Source organism: Nicotiana attenuata, unplaced genomic scaffold, assembly GCF_001879085.1.
Source record: "Nicotiana attenuata strain UT unplaced genomic scaffold, NIATTr2, whole genome shotgun sequence".
Classification (NCBI taxonomy): Eukaryota; Viridiplantae; Streptophyta; class Magnoliopsida; order Solanales; family Solanaceae; genus Nicotiana; species Nicotiana attenuata.
The window spans coordinates 244,467-266,810 of NW_017670469.1; the positions used below are offsets into that span (position 1 = coordinate 244,467).

Here is a 22,344-nt window from a genome sequence, read left to right on the forward strand (position 1 = left end):
TGGCCAGTTACTCGAGATTCTCGATTATTCCATTTTCTCATGTTAGCAATGTACAGTGGTCAAATTAGATTATTTTCGTCTCGGGACCTTTTACTTTTTTTCATCATATGGGAGTCAGAATTAATTCCTGTTTATCTACTTCTATGCATGTGGGGAGGAAAGAAATGTCTGTATTCAGTGACAAAATTTATTTTGTACACGGCGAGGGGTTCTGTTTTTCTCTTAATGGGAGTTTCGGGTGTTGCTTTATATTGTTCTAATGAAGCAGCATTAGATTTTGAAACATCAGTTAATACTATATCCTGTGGTTTTAGAAATAATATTCTATATTGGATTTTTTATTGCTTTTGCTGTTGAATCGCCCATTATCCCCCTACACACATGGTTACCGGATACCCATGGAGAAACACATTACAGTACTTGTATGCTTCTCGTCGGACTTTTATTAAAAATAGGAGCGTATGGATTAATTAGAATCAATATAGAATTATTACCTCATGCCCATTCTATATTTTCTCCTTGGTTCCAAATAAGAACTGGACAATCCATGGGTATACCATGAAGATACAAAGATTGTACATGTGAATCAACTCCCTACAGCGGAATAGGCACAAGAAAAGAGAAATAGGCCGGACCACCAACGAAACGGTACCTCCGTAACTAGTCATCCTAATATCAATAAATCATTTTCGTCTTTGGTAAACTTACCAAGGGCTATAGTCATAGTGATCCTCCTATTCAACTACTTCGACCATTTTCGAGCACCTCATATCTTTTTTGGGACGTCCAAAGATTCGATCACTTTAACGATCTAGAAAGCAATTGATATTGATACAGTTTTCTTCCTTAACTCAATTAGTAGGACCCCTAGAGTCCACTTCTTACCCACACTATGAGTGAAAGGAAAAAGTAAAGACTACCATTAAAGCAGCCCAAGCAAAACTTATTATATCCATGTGAATTATGTCCCCTATCTCTATAAATATAAAGGAATTGTTCAATTATTCCTCACTAATAATAGTGAAATCAATGGCATAAAGTCAAAAAAAAAAAACGAAGGCTATTAATAAAACAATCCAAGTAATCCACTCATTTTATAAGAAATTCTTATATGATTTCTAATCGCGAAGATCAAACACAAGCAAAATCTGCAGTAACATCTCAAGGGAATGTTACTAATGGAAAATGTAGGAATAATAGGTCCTATTCTTTTTTTTTGGTTGACCCTCATTTCAATTGATTGGATGCTTGAGCACTCAGAGATTTTTGTGAGTTCCTCGTATATAATAAAGTATCTTCCGCCCCCTTCTATAACTATTTAGATTTCCTATTGGGCTCTCCTATCTAATTCAAGGTCCAGTCATTGTACAATGCATTAATAATAGAAAATTTTGATTTGTAGTAGAAGGTAATTGCGAGGTCTTGATAGCCCCTCTAGCATTCGAGTATTTCCTTGAAGCCTAAATATGCAATGCAATAATATTTACAATTTTATAGAAAAACCCTCAGACCATATGTTTAGAAACAAACAAGTATCGACAGTCTGCTTTCTCTGCTTCTGCTAGGGAATCATTCGGCGGGTTATATCAACAGAACAGGAGAAAAGAAGAGATTTCGAATTTTTTGTTGATCAGGCGACACCCAGATTTGAACTGGAGAAAAAAGAATTTGCAGTCCTCTGCCTTACCACTCGGCCATGTCGCCAAAATGCTACAAATACAAAATTGATGAAAACTTTCCCGGATTACTGAACTGCTTTTTTATTGTACTTGCACCTTGAGTTATGTTTTCCTTAATTTTTCCTAAAAGTCAAAGAAATCCTAATCCTTTTTCCCTTTTGATTGGGTTTGATTCATCCTTTCAATTCCGATTGAGTCTATCTCCAAATTCATAATGTTCAATGCTTTTTCTTACCTTTCTATTGAAAAATCAAATGTGGATTTTCAGTCGCAAATCCAAAATTCAAATTTCTAAAAATCGAAACCATTATCTATTGACTTAGAATGCATGAATGATTCTTGGATTTGAATATCCAAATTTTTTCCAACCTAATGACATTAGAAAATACAACTTGATTGTCACGACCCAAAATCCACCAATTGTGATGGCACCTAACCTAACCCGCTAGGTAAGCCAATTAACAATTATCCAATTCTATTTAACTTAATGAAACATTTAAACAATAGAATTATTTAATTCTTATACATTCCCCAAGGACTGGTAGTACAAATCATGAGCTTCTAAGAATAGAGTTTACAAAGCAAATATGAAAAAAATACATCTTCTGTTCGAAAATTATATAAACAGAGTTTCTAAGTCTAAGGCTATCGTGAACGAGAGGCAGCTACAACAAGAACACAAGTACGCCTCCAAATCCAACAACCATTGATTGCAGCAACCTCAACATCTGGGATCTGCACGCAATGTGCAGGAAGTACAGTATGAGTACAACCGACCTCATGTACTCAAAAATTAACAAACCTAACCATAGGTTGAAAGCAGTGATGAGCTGATGCATAGGTCGGGTCCAACACAAATAATCCAACAGTAATTCATACAGTGTACAACAAAGAAGTAAAGAAATAGCTCAAAAATAAGGTGCTCAGCCTTTTCATAGTTTTCCGAAAACAGTTCCACTTTCCAAGTATACAAATGAAAGCCCAATTCCTCTACCGAAATCGTTAAAAAATATGAGTAAGTTTTGAAACCTGTAATGTTTTCTTGAAAATTTCTTTCCACAATAACTACACATGTTTCATTTTCTTTTTCAACTAACAAGTGTGAAATACCTCTCTATAGCCACATATCAATGCATGTAAGAAGTCATGAATGACGTGAGACCGTACAACATGAGGAAAAATGCGTATCTATGCATGTATGCCATATGTGCATGCCAATGCCATGTACATCAGAGATGAATCATGTACTCACACTCTCAGAGTACTCAACCTCACTGCATCCCACTCACCCGCTCGGTACTGTATATGGCCCATATGGCCCAGGGAAATCCATCCCGAAACATATACAACACTGACTATAAGTCTCCCAGTTCCGAGGATAAAGGGTAATCCAACCCTGTGGAGAAATCCATCTCCAGGTATCAAGTACTTCGGACAAATCCATGCCCAGGGAAATCCATCCCTCAATGATGTATATTTGCTCAACCACCCGGTACCGTATATGGCCCATACGGCCTAGGGAAATCCATCCCGGAACATACTCAACAGTGACTAGACGTCACTCGGTACCGAGGAAAAAGGGAAATCCATCCCTGTGGAGAAATCCATCTTCATATATCAATACTTCGGACAAATCCATGTCCAGGGAAATCCATCCCTCAATAATATCATTCGCGCTCACTGGGGATGTGTTACAGACTCCGGAGGGGCTCCTACAGCCCTAGCGCTATCATAATCATCAATATAACCGCTGCAACCCGATCCCATAACTGTCACTCATAATCAGGCTCTCGGCCTCACTCAGTCATCACTCTCCAATCTCACCCACGGGCTCACAATGTCATGAAAATTGACCCGGAACAATGATATGATGTATCAATAAGTAACAACTGAGACTAAGATATGATATGAATGCATGAATGCGACTGAGTACGATATATCATTGTAATCAATGAGATAACAGCAAGAAACGACCACTATGGGCCCCAACAATAACAGCATAAAGCCTAAGCATGATAACTAGCATGATTCGACAGCTCAGATACTTAATCACATGGTGAAAATACAGATATCAACAAGAATAGGGCCACTATTTAATGCCCTGGGAACAACAGAGTCCCAATTCACAAGGTGCACGCCCACACACCCGTCACCTAGCATGTGCATCACCTCAACACCAATCAAACAACACATAATTCAGGGTTTCATACCCTCAACACTAAGTTTAGAAGAGTTACTTATCTTACACCAGCCAATTCCGATGCCGAGCAAGCCAAGCAATGCTCCAAGAATGCCATCACGTGCGTAGCAACCTCCGAACGGCTCAACACTAGCCAAAAGCAACTCAAAATACATCAGATAAAACCCAATGAGGCAATTATAAACGATACAAATCAAATCCGAAGTCAAATCACACCTAGGCCCACGCCTCGAAACTCGACAAAACTCACAAAATCCGACAACCCATTCAATTACGAGACTAACAATACTAGTTTCACTCAATTCCGACTTCGAATCGGCTTTCAAATCTCAAAAGTTCATTTTATGAAGCTCCACAAATTCCCCCCCCCCCCAAATTCCATCCCAAATTACTAATCAAATGATGAAATCAATGATATATTCATGATTATTAGCCAAAATCGAGTTAGAATAACTTACCCAGATGATTTCCTTGAAAAACTCCCAAAATTTTGACTCAAACCGAGCTCTCAAAGTCCAAAATGTGAAATAAAACCCTAAACCTCGCTTGTATAGTGCCCTCTAGACTTCTATTCCGCGGTCCGCATATTTCTTACTACGGCCACACACTCTCCACCGCGGTCCGCATAATTTCCATCGCGATCGCTGGCCCTGAGACCTCAACTGTCGCGGCCGCACAGTACCATCGCGGTCTGTGAAATTCCCTCCGCGGCCACACTTCCAAGATGCGAGACCTGCAACTTTCCAACACCAGATATCCGATATTTCCAACTTCCAAAGCTAAATGGTGATTCGATAACCACCCGCTCACCCGAGGCTCTCGGGACCTCAACCGAGCATACCAACACATCCCATAATATCATTCAAACTTAGTCGAACCTTCGAATCACTCGAAACAACATAAAAACACCAAATTACACTTGGATTCAAGCCTAAGAACTTTTAAGTTTCCAAATTCCACAAACGATGCCGAAACTTATCAAATCACGTCCGAATGACCTCAAATTTTGCCCACAAGTCACCTTAGACATCACGGACCTTCTCCAACTTTCGGAATCAAAATCTGACCTCGATATCAAAAAGTCCACTCCCGGTCAAACTTTCCAAAATTCCAACTTTCGCCATTTCAAGCAAAATGCTACCCCGGACCCCCAAATCACAATCCGGACGCGCTCCTAAGTCCAAAATCACCCAACGGAGCTAACTGAACCAACAGAAATCCAATCCGAGGTCAAATACAAAAAAGTCAAAACTTGATCAAACCTTTCAAATTTAAAACTTCAAGCCGAGAATCATTCTTCCATGTCTGTTCCGATTAACCTGAAAACCTAAAACGATAATTCACATAAGTCATAATACATCATACGGAGCTACTCGTGCCCCAAAGCTACCGAACAAAGTTCAATTGCTTAAAACGACTGGTCGGGTCGTTACATTCTCCCCCACTTTTTACATACGTTCGTCCTCGAACGTGCCCAGAGTTGTTCCAAAAGCCAAACAATCACTGTATAACCTTACCATGCATATACCCAGGGGTGATCCACGTCACCCTATCCCCTATAGGTCCGATAACACAACATGACTAAAATTTCTTAATCCAACCTAGCTTATAAGACTTAAATCCAATTTCCACATCCGAAATTTTCTATAAAACCAGAATCTCGTATCTTCACTCTGTATAAGTCTGAACAAGCTGTGACAAGCCATAGTCATAACCCAAGATGGAATCACATGATATACCACATAACTCAAATACTCATAGCGATAATTTCTAATCACAGTAGCTGCTCAAAACAACCCAATACCGGTAATAAACCTCTTATCAAACAAAGCCTCGTTCTAACACCTTCATATACTGCCAATGATGAAAGAAACACGCCGAAACTCATAACCATTCGTCAGATCAACAAGTTGTGGAACTCCCTCATCTTTGATAGGAACTATAGAAAATTTCTAAGCCGATCAGCATCAATACCACGACCCGAAAAGGACATAGCCAACGCGCAAAGGGACATCTTGTCAAGCTCTGTACATGTTTACAAAGTGAGGCCTAGAGATAGGCTAAAAGCTGGAGGAAAAAGGGGAGAAGAGTCGCATAGGCGCACTTACAAGGTCAGAGTCGTACAGGCTGCATGATAGAAGGTAGCAACAGTTACGAGATTGGAAGGGTTTAGACCATAAGTTGTGGTGTGAGAAAGAGGCCTAAAGGGGAGAATGCCCTAGCCTTTGAAATTATTCACAGAACAGCTGCCTAGATACACATATGTCATGAATATGATAAGTGCATCAGTTAACATTCGAGGACGAATATTTCAAAGGAGGGCATGATGTTACACCCCATGTTTTCGTATGTGGAAGTACGCCATAAGTAAATTGATATAAGCTCGGAAATAAGATGTTACATTCCGCATTTTCAAAGTTTCGTCGTAAGCTAATCGACGTAAGTTCAGGAATGAGAATATTTTTAGATTATAAGCATTATACTATTTCAACAAGTAATGAGTAAATTTGTGAATGTGAGAGGGTAAGCAAATTAAAGAAAATGAATTTTTGTCAAAGTTTGACATGTTGGGATAAAATACAGCCCGAGCTAAAATACCCGGTATTTATGGACTAGTGCCATACAAGGTACCACATGACCATGTAAGTAAGGTGTATAAGGTATGTTAAAAGTGAGTAGTATTTTAAGTAATTTGAGATAATTCTTAATTATGTGGATAATCGGGTAATTATTGATTTTGGTGGGAGATGAACAATTAATTAAGATGTTAATTGGTTAGGAATGGATGAGCTAATACGTGGCAGCCCAAAGAGGCTAAGATAGTGAGTCTTAACTCACAAAGAAAGTTGGCATAATTAAGATGACTATGTGGCTTAGTCATACAAAGAGTGGGTCCCACTCTCTTTAATAAAGACTTCAACATAAATCATTAAGATACATATGTTACATTTGCAATTTGAAGAGATTTGCAATTCTATATGGATTGAAGGCAAATGGATGAAACTTCAATATGTATTTGCAAATTTAAGAGATTTGCAACGAAGTTATTCTATGTAATCACAACGAGATTTTGCGATTCTAAGAGAGCACGGTATAATCTTTCTCAAGAATATCATACGGATTCTTCCATACATCGATCTGCGGTTATGTTATTTGTCACAACTGACGTGTGTTAGAGGGATTGTCAAGAGAATTGGCTCAGGTATGTTAAGGCTATCCCTTATTTCTTTTGGCATGATCTATACGACACAAACGAAACGAGCAAATGCACAATTTTCATAAATGACTCTATTCATAGAAATACTAGATATGCTTATGTTCTTGATTCCCCATGTGTCATATTCTCAGAAAATATGTAAGTTGATAAAGTTTATTTCATGATATTAATCAAAGGCATAATAGTCTTATGCCACTCCGAAATATTTTATTGACGTACTTCTCATGCATTGCATTCATTTACATTAACCCATGACCAGATGACGTTATATATATATATATATATATATATATATATATATATATATATATGTCTATGGGATATGGAAAAAAGGCTATGGCGTTATATACGCGCCACCACCTGATCAGCTGGTATACGTTGATGATTTGCCAAGTGGCCAAGATGATATAATGGGATGCCCTCAGAGCCTTGATGACGTTATGAATGCATATACCCATGCATGGTATGACATTTATACGCATATGCATGACATTATAATATAAATGATTCACAGAGCTATCCAGATATACATGTTGAGTCTTTTACTCCATGTTTCTCTCATGTATATTATTTATGGATTTTCATTCCTTACATACTCGGTACATCATCTTTACTGACATCCTTTTTGCCTGGGGGCGCTGCGTTTCATGCCCTCAGGTCCAATAGACAGGTTAAGAGTCCTCCAAGTAGGCTATCAGCTCAACGGAAGATGCCGGTGCGCTCGCATTTGCTCCGGAGTTACTTATTTGGTTAGTATGATTTAGACATGTATTGATTGGTATGTCGGGGCCCTGTCCCAGCGTTATGACGTTTATGTACTCTTAGAGGCTTGTAGACATATGTCATATATATGAAAGATTGTATGGCCTTGTCGGCTATGTTCAGAGTACGAGCGATTATTTTAAGTTATTGGCCCGTACGTCATATGTATAAGTCAGTATATCAGGTTGGGTCGTTTTATGTCGAGTGTTCCCTCATGTTTTATTCTTGTTGCCTCATGACAACCCTTCTGGCCCATTTACCCATGATGATGTAATAAGAAGAATACGTTACGTTGGTACTTGGTTGAGTAAGGTACCGGGTGCCTATCGCAGCCCATCGGTTTGGGTCGTGATAAAATACTAAAAAGTCAAACTCGATCAACTCTTTCAAATTTAAAGCTCCCTAGTTGAGAATCATTCTTCCAAATCAGTCCCGAATAACCTGAAAACCAGAGCCGACGACAAGTCATAATACATCATATGATGCTGCTCAAGACTTCAAATAGCTGAACGGAATGCAAATGCTCAAAACGAGTAGTCGGGTCGTTACATCCTCCACCACTTAAACATACGTTCATCCTCAAACGTGCCAGGAGTCATTCTAAAGCTATAAAATCACGGTGTAACCTTACTAAGCATAAAACCGGGGTGATCCCATGTCACCCTCCTCCATATAAGCCCGCCAACACAACATAACTAGAGATCTTTACTTCAACCTTGGTCCTTAAACCTTAGAACCCAATCTCTATCATCCGGAGTTCATTACGAGACTCGAATCCCTCGTATGCCCATTCTATAAGCCTGAACAAGCTGTATCAAGACATAACCATAACCCAAGATGTAATCACATGACATACCCAACACTTTGGCACTCACAGTAGGAACTGATGACCACCATTACTGCCCAAAAAACAAATTCGGTGCCGGTATCAAACCTCCTATCGGTTAGAACCTCGTTTATCGTTCATACCCTACCGATGGTGAAAGAAACACGCATAACCTCTTAACCACTCATCTGATCAATAAGCCAAGAAACTCACTCGCCCGACCAGGGCCATTGTCCAAATCCTCAACAGCATATAGTGTTATTCTTCCAAACCTTCCTCATCCCAATACAATAGCGCAAATCTCAGGTCTAGAAACCTCATCTCAGCCAATACAAGCAGCCCCGCCGACAAGTGCCAACAATAATCATATGGAGCCCCACGCAACCCGGTTCCGTTCACCAATAATTAATAATTCAGACATGGCAGATAACAGTAAGAAAACAAAATAAGAAGACTACTAAGCAAGTTAAGCAGGCAAGAAAATTTTAGCATTTTACTATGAACTAGTTCCGACAAGGTGAAAGCAAAATATACGAAATAGGAATAAAGAGTCACATTTCATCACTGTACTATTGCGGCGTGCAACCCGATCCCATCATATCAATCCACATAGGGTACCCAACGAGCCATAATACTCGGGCTCAATGACCACATATGCGTCAATATCAAGTACAACCGAGTGCACAAAAATATAACTGTGGAAAATATTATTAGGAACAAACAATACTGAGAAGGACAAGTTATATTTTCCTATAAACAAATCAACATCACGAAGGTCGCCTTGCCCATAATGCCATGAGTCCTAAATTGAATCACAATATGCGTGCGAATAATCATGTAACCCTCACAACCCTCCATAGTATAAGAGAGAAACATATAACATAAACCAAGGTGCGAATAACATCCATTCCGCCCGATGATATACATACGGTAACAACTGCGTAAGAACAAATAGGTCCGATCCGATATAGAATACACATTCTCATTAGGCTCAAAAGCAACCCCAACCCAATTTTCGATCATCCCCCAAACATGCAATTAACCTTACCTATTATCCATCATCCAATCCTTGACATTTCTTCACAACTCGCAATCAAAGAATAGTCTGCCAACGAGAACATCCTGTCTCTGAGCCTCACGAACACCATAATCTTCATATCCAATGTAACTCATACCCCCTCACCTTGCGAAAAAATACTCATAAGTCAAAACACAATGTACCTGCCAACATGCGAACTCTCCTCTGATGGAAATATATAGTGCCAGCAAGACCTTAAACACCCGAAATCGACCGTGTCATCAAGAACTCATATCCTTCCCTCCAAAACTATCTGCATCCTTGTACATGTAACCTTTCAACCCCACACGGCGCATCGCCTCTTACATGCTAACTCGCAACACTACGAAAGTCTCATAGTCAACTCTGAACTATAAGGAAATTGAACACTTCATCACCAGAGAATCTTTCATTTAACTCAATCCAGGAGAACTCCACCACACGCAATATAGCTTCTATACATATAGAAAACTTCGACTCCGATCATGGTCATAACCATGATAAATTCTCTGAAACTCAGTAACAGATAATCGAGTAGTCAGAACTAGTCGCCTCTAACTCAATCGAGTCGTGCAGACTGCCAACTCAAAAGTAACTCAATTCGATATGACCGCCCTGAGGGAACTTCCTGGGAACCCGAAGCCATTTCTTGCATCACTTCAATATTGACATGTAGACCTTCCTTGACAAGGGCTACCGTTTTCAAGCCTGCCCGCAGGAAAATTCAAAGATCCTTAAAGGCTACATGATACCCGGAACTCTCCAAAACCTTCTCGATAACTACTCATCTTACTCTGATTTCCAATACACAACTAATACGCGTCGAGCAACCCGTGCTTCACCAACATATGACCATTCAAAGAAATAACCAAGCAATATCTCGGTCCGGAAACTGATACGGTCCATGACCTTACAATTCGATCGTCATTAGCAGAATCCACCACTTAGCTCGAAGCCATAGATCACCTCATTGGCACCCTAAAGTACCATATCTTCACAGCATGCCCCGATCCTGCATGATTATTTAGCTGAATACTTAAAAAACTCATGGAATACTGATCATTGAACACCCGGAATACTCTGCCAAGCGCTTACCCATCATTGCAACAGTCAAACAACTTCCCCAAATGCTCTGAAATGATCACATATGCACTCCACCGGATGGAAACCTCACACGAGACACACGATCCAAACTCATCATGCAGGAGATGGCCCAACGGCTATACTCAAATCGACACCTTTCCATGAACCCACCTTAGTCACAATAGCCAGGCCACCAGCCAATCTTCCCAAATATGTGCTTACCAACCAGACATATGAACCCGCCTCATACCATAAATGATCGACAAGAAGATTTAACATTGCATCTGCTTTTGAGGCTAGACAACACATCATAATCTATCTGCAACATCATCGATCGTTGGCATATAACAAATACTGAGTCCACAACACCATATATGAGCATGGGAGGAGTCAAAGTCGTAGTTTTCAAGCTGAAGCAGGGTCGCACGATAAGGAAAGAAGAAAGGGAAATTTTTCCTAAATGCCCTGTAGCCTCCCGAAGATAGGTATGGACGTCACCATACCGATCCGCAGACTCTACTGGACACTTGCTCATGACTTGTAGAACATACGAACCTACTTCTCTGATACCACCTTGTCACAACCCAAAAACCACTAGTTGTGATGGAACCTAACTCGATCCTCTAGGTAAGCCAATAATAGAAAATACAATCCAAAAGAGATTATAGGAAAACAGCAAAGAATTAGCTGAACGTTTACAAATTGACCTAAGAACTGGTAGTACGACTCATGAGCTTCTAAGACTTGGAATTTACAAAGCTGGTACGAATAAATAAAAGTTCTGTTGAAAGATACATAAACAGAATAGCAAAACCTAAGCTACCTAGGACAAAAGGCAGCTATATCCAAAATGCGCGAACATCTTTAGAATCAGCACCCGACATTCACCAGCAACTCTACTCCAGAAATCTGTACACATCGTACAGAAGTGTAGTATTAGTACAAGCGACCCCATGTACTGGTAAGTATTTTGTCAAACCTCGTCGAAGTAGTGATGTGGCTTTTTAGTTAAAAGACACTTACTGATAAAACTTATATTACGAATCAGCAATAGAACTATACCATAGTATAATAGAGAAGAATACATGAAAACGGATAGGCAAAACAATAACCGAGTGTTAACAGAGATCACAATTTGGCATCCTCAAATACCTCAACCAATCCTTTCCTTAGAATGAAACCAAGAAACCACAACAGTCAATTCTTAACTTTCATAGCATGAGGGATGTACCCAGAAATCAAGTCAATTGCACGGCAACACCCTTCGTGCTTTTATCTCATCCTCACCCAATATATTTATAACAGAACCAACCAGATGACAGAAATACCGATAACATGAATTACAAGGTTGTAAATACGCAATTAGCAATAATGAACAAGGACAACCATATGGGCAACAGTAGAAGACCAAGCGGAAAGCATGTGAGTGATGACAGAAATTGGAAACAAGGAATATCAGCTTCAACTAACTAGCATAGCGAAGGCCTAAATACAGGTATAACAAATAAGAAGGAAACACATGATCTTTACAAGTTAACAAGTAGAGGCATGAATGAAAAAACATAGAAAAAAGGGCTTGTACTAAAGTGCAACAGAATAGACACGACGTGAGTGTAATTATAAAAGCAGGGAAATAGGCATGATATTTGCAATTTAAACAACAGAAGATATGAGTGACACAACAACAATTGATATAGAGATAAATGACAGAACAATAGCAACAAGTCACATCAGATCTGAGATTGCGACAATAACAGCTCAAGGTAAACACACGAACATATACACGGGAAAACAGATATCACAACATAATGCATGTCCCTCATCCTCGCCTGCACGGAAACACCCATTGTGCCATGACCTTACGATGATATAAAAGCATAATAGTATAAATAAAATGGCACGGCCTCACCCTTCATGCTTTACACTCTCATAACATGGCACGGCATCACCTTTCATACTTTTACTCTTAATAATATGGCATGGCATCACCCTTCGTGCTTTACACTCTCCCTCACATGATAATGTACAAACAGTGGCACGACATCACCCTTAGTGCTTTGCACTCTTCCTTACCAAGAATATGTATATCAATGACAAACGAGGTAGGAAGCATAAATAACATCAAGGGGAGTGTTTTTAACGGAAATTCCAAACAAATCTCAATCACAACTTTCCAAGCCAACAATGGTTAAATAAACCCTCAAGAACTGTATTATTCAAATACTTCCACAGATCTCACAAATGATCCACAACACAAGTATACAATCTAGTATCTCAAGAAGATCGGTTGTAGCAATGTACTAATGATTATGCATAGGGATGACCGAATTAGACACATCAATGTATTCTCAGAATCCCATCAAATTTGATCAAGTTATAATAGGCTAAGTCTTGATTTCTAACATTTAATACTATGTTCTTAATATCTAGAAGTCAAGTGAGGCATGAATCAAGAAGGTCACATAGTTCTACAAGACATAACTATAACATAATCTACCCCCGAGCATGATTAACCACGTCACATACATATACGCTCGTCACTTCATATATGTATCACCCCCGCATGTAGCAAACAATGTCAAATAGGACGGAAAATTCCCTCAACAAAGTGAGGAAAGACACTTGCCTCTAACAAGCCAATTACAATACTGAGCAAGCCAAACGATGCTCCAAAAATGCCATCACGCGCGTAGTGACCTCCGAACGACTCAAAACTAGCCAAAAGCAACTCAAATACATCAAATAAAGCCCAAGGAAACAATTCCAAATGATAAAGATCCAATCCTATATCAAATTCCAAATCCGGCCTAAAATCACACCCGGGCCCACGCCTCGGAACCCGACAAAACTCAGTAGATCCGACAACCCATTCCATTACGAGTCTAACCATACTAGTTTTACTCAATTCCGACTCCAAATCGATGTTATCGTAATTACGGTAAGGATCTAATGCTTCAATAAAAATAGAAATTTGAGCTCATTTGCTTAATGTAGTACCATTTATGCTTGAAGAAACAACGTCGAAACATAAAAAAACGAGCGCAATACAACCCAAACCTATTCGAAACTCACCCGAGCCCCTCGGGACCACGTACAAACATACCAACAAGTCCCATAACATAACACGGACTTACTGGAGGCCTCAAAACACACATAACAACATCGAAATGACGAATCACACTTCAATCCAAAATTCAATGAATTTGAAACTTCAAACTTCCATAACCAATGGCGAAACCCATCAAATCACGTCCGACTGACCTCAAATTTTGCACACAGGTCACATTTGACATTACAACCCTGCTTCAACTTTCGGAATTGAAATCCGACCCCGATATCAAAAATTCCACTCTCGGTTAAACTTTCCAAAAAATCCAACTTTTGCCATTTCGAGCCAAATTCAACTTCTAGAAGGTCAGGTGTAAAAAGCGGAAGTCGAATGGTTTCTTAAAGAAGTGAGTTTGCCCAAAGTGGCAGAGTGGCAGACTATCAAATGGGATCAGTGGCAGGATGACTACACCCCTTTTGAGGAAAGTTTGGAGTGATTTGGAAATTTTAGTGGATGATGATTGGGTCTACGGGCTTAATTTGAAATATTGGCTAGTGCACGGCGGGAGATTTGATACAACAGAAAGGAGTTGCTTGATACGAAGAAGGATACAACATGACTTCGAATCGGAAGATATTGTCGTGTACTTAGTGGACGTCCATAAGAAGAGAACGGACTAGTGCAGCTGGCGAATGAGCACGGCCTCAAGATGGATTACAGATGTCACGGTGATTGTACCCCGTGCAGTGTCGTTAGGAGATGTTGGTATGTAATTCCCACAGGTGGGTTATCTCCTATGAGCAGATCAGCGGTCGCGTGGTTAGCGAAGCTTCTGCGAAGGGTTCTACGAGCTATATGGTAAAGAGATCGGTCATGTGAATGGGGTGAATGATTCAGAGTATTCATAAAGGGTTTTACAGAAAGGATTCGAGGTATTTGGCGGGTTGGTTGTGCTAGTTCAAGTCCACAATGAAGAAATAATTTTGTTGGGTTCTGGAGTTGTGTAATAGTGGCTTCAAGCTAAATAGGAGAGTCCCACCCCCTACGATTGGGTTGTATGGTTATCTTCTTGTGAGGTTTCAAGTTATCGGCGTATTGGTAAGTTATTTCGGCTAAGGGAAAAGAACATAAGTGCTAATTTGAGAAAAGGAATTGGTAAAGGTGTGCTATAGTTGGCCTGATTGGCTCATGTTCAGGCTTTGGGCAGACTCGGGATTTGTGTTTCGTATGGAGGTGATTTACAAGGAAGTGATTTAGTCGGGTGCTTCATCGAGATGGGTGTTCATGTGTCAGCGGAGCCTTGGAGCTGATTGTATTCGGGACCAAGCCAGAGGGGATGACTCTTAACAACGGTCCTAGTGAATTCAAAGGTTAAAAATGCGGTGCCTAAGGATTCAAGCCCGCAGTATGGTTAAGAATCGAGCTTTTGTAGCAGCTTATGATAATAGGCTCAGAATGTTCTATGATGTTTTTGACTTGCAGTGTAGCATTGGGAGGAAAAAGAGAAAAATACTTCGGATTCATAGAAGGATTACCAGAATAGGTGCATCAGTTGAAGATGCGAATGTACGTGCAAGAAGGGTATGAAACGGTTCATGGGTTTGGAGACAATGTGGTCTTATGGAATGGGGTCACTCAAGATGAGTGCGGATGTAGATTGGTGATGTAAGGAAAGGAGCTAATATTATCTCAAAGGCAAGTTAAGGATGAATTAGAAGAAGTTAGATGGGTCAGCCATGGTTGAATTGGCATAGTAGTGGCGGTACATGCGAGTCGACGGCCGCCGTAATTAATTATATTCGGAAGTTTTCAAGTATTATGGCCTGTCCTGTGTAGGCGAATCCCGGAGGGGTTATGGTGGTTTAGACTACTACTTGAAGATTTGAATGTTCTACGGTTATGAGGAGTTACTCATGTATTGCTATGGTTCTCTTGGAATGAGTTAAGTAAAAGGTTTCTGTATGATGAAGTGGATACTCTATTAGTGGTTCAGGAGTTATGGTGAAATTCTTATACTGTCGCATATTGGCATGTTAGGTGCAATGAGCGGTATGAAAATTTGGAAGTGAGGAACCGAGGTTGCGGTTCGGTGTTGGCAAGGATGTCATGAGCTCGGATGAGCAGGAAAGGGATTTGAATGTTTAGAGTAAGCTGGTATTGTCTTCAGCGTCACCTGAGGTCGGTATTTTGTGAAAGAGGCTTTGAAACCTGGTTATGGACTCTTGATTTGCTTTGCAGCGTTAGTGCAGCCGGTGGTATGGATGTGCAGACTGGTTATCTGGTGCGGAAGGTCGTGGGAGCGTATCTTACGGGGAGATTGTACAGGTGTGACATGTAGTCACTTGATTGATCGAAATTTGAACGAAGTATGCAGATTGTGGTAATGTCACTAATTTGAGAATTTATGCCTAAAGGGCACTCGATTTATTGGATTGTGGACTGTGGAGGCTTACTCCGGTTATGATGGTTGTTCTCGTGAGTTATAGGAAAAAGGGGTACTTATGTACCCTTGAAAGGTTATTTGCCTTTTACGGTGCAATCAGAATCGGCTTGAGGTCTGTGGATGGATTTAAATATGAATATGGGCTCTATATTAGGCCAAATATGTTCATTTCAGCATAGTGCTCCTTATGGAGGAGTATTCGGACGTTGGATGTTATTTCATCGTCGGCTATTTCATGTAATGCTATATTGTGCCGTGTGAGTTGTGAACGGCTCGATAATTTTCTTATGTGTTGAGATTCCGCGTAGCGATGGTGTTATGTGAGCAGGATGGCTCTTTAGTTTCAGAACATATATCGCACCTCAGTTGTGCTTGAGCTTGTTAGCATATGGCACTATATGTCTCCCCAGGGATGGTATTATGCACTTAGCGTGCTTGTGACCGATATTCAGTATTTTGTTGTAATGAGCAATTTAGCTCGGCGTGTATCTCCTTATGCGAATTTTATGTGTGGATCGGGTGGCACGCCACCATGGGTATGTTGTTTGGATCGGATTGCACGCCGCAACAGTGTGATGTTGAGTACAATTCCCCATATCTGTTTTTGTGTGTTTTGTTTCCCATTTTCTGAGGAGAGTTCATATTAGTTGCGTGAGTTGAGTAGTCCCTTCCTGAGTTCGTTTTCCTTATGTATCACGTTCGAGCTTGCAGCCTATTGGCACGTTACGGCATCATATGAGACTTTTGATCATGATCAGGGTGGCTTATTGCCTGAGCAGTTAGTACTGGGTGAGACGAGATTATTAGATCTAGGATCAATGCAGTCGGATTATATGAAGTATATTAAAGAGCAATCATTATTTGGTTCAAAATGAGGTAATGGTTCCTGTCAGAAGTATAGACTCAACGATTTGTTGACTAGGCAGTTGGTTATAAATTTATGTACATCTCTTCCGTCGTGGCAGTATTGCGAGAGTTGGAACAAGACTTATATATATATCATGAGGCGCGATGTGAGCATCAGATTCGGGGAATGTTGGTTATTATGATCAGAGAATGTTATTATGGTCCTGTGAATGATGTGGTGCATGGTACGAATTCAGCATAGGTATGCAGTCATGTTCTAGTACCTCGTGTAGTGATTGATACGGTGTTCATATATTGGAAGTAGGCCTGACGGAGAATTCCGGATGTTGGAATTGGGCTCTAAGCTTATTTGCTTGAATAAAAGGAAATATCTTCAGAATTGATCGAGCTAATGTGCTCAACTGAGCTGTGGTAGCACAAGAGGTGCTCACGGTGTTAAATAGTGATTTCGGATAGCTCCAGTACAGTACTCAGCATGTTCGAAGACAAAAGTATGTTTAAGTGGGAGAGAATATAACGACCCGATCGGTCGTTTTGGGCCCTAGCACGTCGTTCAGCAGTTTGAGGCCGTGAGCAGCTTCACATCAGGTATTATGACTTACGCGCATGGTCGGAATTGGATTTAGGGAAGTTCGGAATTGATTTGGAAAACAAATTCTCACTCCGGAAGCTTTAAATTGAAAGAATTGACTAAGATTAGATTTTTGAAGTAAACGACCTCGGAATCAGGATTTGAAGGTTCCAGCAGGTTCGTATGATGATTTCGGACTTGGGCGTATGTCCGTATCGGGTTTTGGAAGACCCGGGAACATTTCGGCACCTATTGTGGAAGTTAGCATTTTTGAAGAATTTCATAAGTTTGGGTTGAAGTGCATATCAGTGTTATCAATGTCCATTTGGGATTCCGAGTCTGGGAATAGCTCCGTATGGTGATTCTGGTGTTGGGAGCGCGATCGGAAGTGAATTCGGAGGTCCGTGGGTCATTTTGGAGTCATTTGGCTAAAGATTGAAATTTGAAGGTTTTTGAGAAGTTTGACCGGAAGTGAACTTTTTGATATTGGGGTCGGATTTTGATTTCGGAAGTTGGAGTAGGTCTGTAATGTCGAATATGACTTGTGTGCAAAATTTGAGGTCAATCGGACGTGATTTGATAGGTTTAAACATCGAAAGTAGAAGTTTTAAATCTTAAAGTTCATTAAGCTTGAATTGGAGTGCGATTCATGATTTTAGCATTGTTTGATGTGCTTTGAGGCTTCGAGCAAGTCCGTGTTATGTTTATAGACTTGTGCGGGTGTTTGGTTTAGAGCCCCGGGGGCTCGGGTGAGACTCGGGATAGCTTCGGGGTGATTTTCTAAGAAATAGATTTGGTACTGGTATGGTCGCATTGGCGGCGTTTTGGTCGCAAATGCGACCATCGCATTTGCGAGAGGGAGCTCGCATTTGCGAGCCTGGACTGCTGTGGGAAAAGTTCGCATTTGTGAACTAAGGGCCGCTTTTGCGAGGCTGTCACCTTCGCATTTGCGAAGAGTCTGGTTGCAAATGCGACCTGGGCAGGGATGGTTTAGCTTCGCATTTGCGAGCCAGATGTCGCAAATGCGACATCTGCGACTGGAACCCAGGGCTTTTTTATCCCGAGACTTAGCCCATTTTCCTCATTTCCCACTTGGTCTTAGGCGATTTTTGAGAGCATTTGAGAGGGAGTTCCATCATCATCAAAGAGGTAAGTGATTTCTTCCAGTTATGGGATAAATGCAAGTGTTATATATGGATTTAAACATGTAAAAATTGTGGAAATTTAGGGATTTAGAAGAAAAACCTAGAAATTGAGATTTTTGGATTTTGACCACGATTTGGGTATGGAATTGAGAATAAATTATATATTTGAGTTTGTGAGGTCATGGGTAAACTTTATCTTCAAAAAATTTCAGAATCCGGGCATGTGGTCCTGAGGGCAATTTTGTCAACTTTTCGATTGGGGTTAGGAATTGTTATAAATTGAATTATAATGAGTAACGGGCAGGGTAGAGCTCGGCAGAGGGTTCGAGAATAGGGTAGGGTCCTGTCCTCTCTTTCATATACTAGGGGATGTCACTTGGAAAAGAAAATGTTCCATACTAACGGATTCGGGTCCATAACGATTGAACACATATTAATGGGTTTACATAATTATTGGCTAGTTTTGGAGCATTTTTGCATCGAATTGAGTCTTCGAAAGGGCGTGGAATGCCGGTTATGGAACTTCGGAGCGGGGTGAGTCTCCTTTCTAACCTTGTAAGAGGGAATTGTCCCCATAGGTAAATTAATTGGATATCTGTTTCTATTTGTGGGGGGCTACGTACGCACGAGGTGACGAGAGTCCGTGCGTAGCTACTATTATGCTTAAGTCCGGGTAGTCTAGGACCCAAAAGCATGCTTTACTTGTAATATTTGCAATCTTGTTTGTCAATTTGAAATGCTTAAAACCTATTGAACGGATAAATGAATTTTCTAAAAACTAGACATTGCTTCTTGACTTTTAAAAAGAGAGATTTCCTTTTATTGGATAACTGATTCCCTGATGATTTCTTGACTGACTGTTTGGAGTGTTTATTTAAATTTGACCGCGTCGCATGTATGATTCGCGAGCGGGATAATAGATGCATCTATGGTTCGCGCCATTCGACCCTCTGGCAGTGCACAGTTTAAATATTATCGGATCGGTCCGTACGACCTCGGCATGATTTGCGCATGCTTGTAATGTTTGCCTTGAGATTTATAAATGTTGATATTCATTCTCCCTGGCCTGAGATAAATGTACAAATAGGGCAAAGGAATTTGGCAATTTCTTATGAAAGAAAGAATTGTTTGTTTGCTTTATTCTATTGAGTTGCAACCATGTTTATAAAATCTTTGATTTAGTGTATTATTGGCGTATCATTTTGGACCACTAGTAAGTGTTGAAGTCGACCTCTCGTCTCTACTTCTTCGAGATTAGACGGGATACTTACTGAGTACACGTTGTTTTCGTACTCATGCTACACTTGCTGTGCATTTTTGTTGCACAGGCACATGTATTTCTAGTGGCCTACTGGGCGTAGCAGCATGGATGATACGGAGACTAGGTGAGCTGTATTCATCGAGGCGACCCGCAGCCAGTATAGTCTCTTTCGGCGTATTGTATTTACTTTCTGTCCAATTTATATTCCGGACAGTTATTGTACTTCATTTGATTTTTCCTAAAAATATCTCATTCACTTGTGATACCGGGTTCTGGGATGAGTATGGGATTATTCAATAATTAGTTTGTTGAAGACATTATTTTATTTCAGTGAATTTCATTATTTATTGTTTAAGGTAAAGAAAGAAATGATTTCAATAATTACAAAAGAATTGAGAATTTAATTAACTTCTTGGTGTTGGCTTGCCTGACAGTGGTGTCCGGCGCCATCACGACCCTTAGTGGATTTTGGATCGTGAAAAGAAAGAAATATGGGGATGGATTAGTACAATTATTGGCAGCATTATAGTGAGTATTTCAAGAAATGCTAGTTTTTTCGATTGCCCCCGATGCATGTAATGGAATCGAGTACTATACCTTTTTGAGGTGCGCATACACAAGAAAATTCCTTTCTTGTCCAATACAAAATTTAATATAAGAAAATACTTTCCACAAAAAATAAAAAAAATTATTTTTCTGGCTACAGATTTATGGAACCTCACTTACTAGTTTGAAGTTGAAAAATAGATTTCATGCAAATTGCACACTAAGCTTTTGGTATAGGTGTCCCGAGGTTAATAATCAACAAAGAAATGAGGGGAAAGGGCAGATCAACAAAGATCCTACTCCTCTTAGAAAGGAGAATGAATCATTTTTCCGATTTATCATTTTGTTTTAAGGCCCCATTGATGAAAGAACAAATCGGAAAATAGTAAATTTGATGAATATTCATTTTATACAATCTCATCTTTATCACACTTCTTTGTCTTCCAAGTCAAAAATAGTTTAGTTCTAAACTCCTTTCTTTTTCCATTTAGCCTTTATTGTTTGTTTGGGTTTGTAACTATGTGACCGCTGGAAATGAAAGAGCTATTTGATGAAACTTCATCTGATGATTGTACAAGAAGGAACTAGATAGATTAGAGAGAGAAAAAGAACATATGAGAAAAAATGTTAATGGTAAATAAATAAAGGAATTTTGGATTGGGTCAGGAATCCAAGTTTGGGGGGGTATGGATAAAAGAACTTCCTATGTTATATTATTCAATTCTTGACGACGAATTGATTTGATAGTTCAAGTATTGTTATTCATGATATTGATCCGATTCACGATCATCGAGAGGTAATATTCATTCATTTATTTTACAGGCCAAAGATTTATCATCTCTATGGGATTAAATCCCGAGTTATCGTGAAGTAAAAAATCGATGAGATTATGGAAGTAAATATTCTTGCATTTATTGCTACTGCACTATTTATTCTAGTTCCCACCGCTTTTCTACCTATCATTTACGTAAAAAAAGTTAGTTAAAATGATTAATTATTAACTAATTTGAATGAAAAAGATTCTAATTTCATGTCTTAAATGAAATGAAAAAGATTATAATTTCTTGTCTTAAATGAAATGAGTGGACTAGAATCGACAGTATTCTAATAGATAGATAGTACGGTATAAAGAAAGATTCATCTATTTCTTTCTACCATATTATTTATTAGTTAGATTGCAGTTATAATGTTGCCCCCTGGAATAAAATAAAGATAGAACCTGCATTTGATATGGATCTTTTTATATGGATCTATAGATCAATCTACAATATTATCTTGATATATGTGAATATCAATTACATATATGGGATTGACATAACATCCAATTCCATTTATTTGCTATATTTATTTGTTCTGATCAATCTGAATTACTCTTATGTCTTATAGTTTGAATTACTAGATTTTTGATTTCTAATCTGAATCTCGGTATCTATTGAAAGAATCAATTCAATGAAGAAAAAGCGATAGATATAGGCAGATTCAAAAAATCACGTATTAATCTTTTTTGTTAAACATTCCCAAGAAGTAATTGAGTAAACCATTGACAATAGTTCCACGGGTATCGAAAAGGAAGAGTAAACCTCACTGATTTTTAACGCCTGAACCATGATATGAAATAAGTCGATAAAGCATAAATCC

The 22,344-nt window shown here is 39.5% G+C and overlaps 1 non-coding gene across 1 annotated transcript; it reads right to left on the reverse strand.

The window, feature by feature from the left end:
* Positions 1 to 1,632: 1,632 nt before the first annotated feature.
* On the reverse strand, positions 1,633 to 1,704 carry TRNAC-GCA. Its single transcript has one exon. It is a non-coding gene; the product is annotated as a tRNA-Cys (tRNA).
* Between the last annotated feature and the right edge of the window lie 20,640 nt (positions 1,705 to 22,344).